This window comes from Rhagoletis pomonella, unplaced genomic scaffold, assembly GCF_013731165.1.
Source record: "Rhagoletis pomonella isolate Grant_MI unplaced genomic scaffold, Rhpom_1.0 Rhpom_scaffold_00008, whole genome shotgun sequence".
In the NCBI taxonomy this organism is placed as follows: Eukaryota; Metazoa; Arthropoda; class Insecta; order Diptera; family Tephritidae; genus Rhagoletis; species Rhagoletis pomonella.
In genome coordinates this window covers 17909075-17910098 of record NW_023458562.1, presented here as the reverse complement: position 1 = coordinate 17910098, position 1024 = coordinate 17909075, and positions in this window count along the sequence as shown.

Genomic DNA, 1024 nt, shown 5'->3' with positions numbered 1-1024 from the left:
GGTCAATTCAGAAAAATTTTATTTCACTTTTCAGGTTTATTCGCATTAAGGGCGTCGAATAACATAGGGATAAAGAGGTTTGGTTCAATATGCAGAAACTTTTTTTTGTAAACCTGTGTAATGGGATGTATTTTTCTCGAATTTTTAAATTAATAAAAAACCAACAAATTTGGTGCAACCCAACGCCAAGGACTCTGACTACGTCAAATCAAACGCCTTAATCGAACAAATTAAATTATCACATTGCAGTGGGGTCTTATTTTTATCGAAATTTATCAGATGTAAAATCAAATTTTTTTTCGAAATTTTTTCGATTTAAAACAAATTTTTTCCTTAACCTTCGAAGTGACCCCTTAAAATTTTTTTAAAATTTTGAAATTTTCGTGGATATATTTATTTGGTCCGCAGAACACAACAAATAGGTGTCCCATACAAAACTTAGAATCTGCTATTTTTAAGGATCACTCTAATGTACAATACATTTTCGGCCAACATAAATTAAATCTACATAAATATAATTCTGGCACATATGAATGCATGCAGTGAGTGGGAACTGCTACCTAATTCAGTTGCAACTTTCTTGTTTCAATATTTTTGCATTTTGAAGTTCGATTTTTTTCCTTTCAGCGATGTGGAGAGACCTAAAGCTAAGTAAAGTGGGTAAAGGAAAACAACGGTCATCCGCTGAGGCTGCAAACGTGTCCAGGGAGTGGAGAAATAGAGTTGGTGTGACAGAGTTTAATGGATAAAAGCGAGCAAGCGTCGGCGACATAGCCTGCAGTACAGCATGAGTGAATAGCGATATAAAACCTGAAAGGATAACTAAGCACACAGCGTCAGCAATAGATGCGCAAGGCAGTGAATAGCAACAAATGTAGAGAAAAGCGAAAAAGAACGAAATGGCCAGGATAACAAACCAGCCACTCCTGCTGCATAAATTTATTGGCATTGTATGCAGAGCAATCCATATGTGTTTGTGCTTGCTTCCGTTGAATATTGGTTTGCTGCAACAACAAAAGGAACA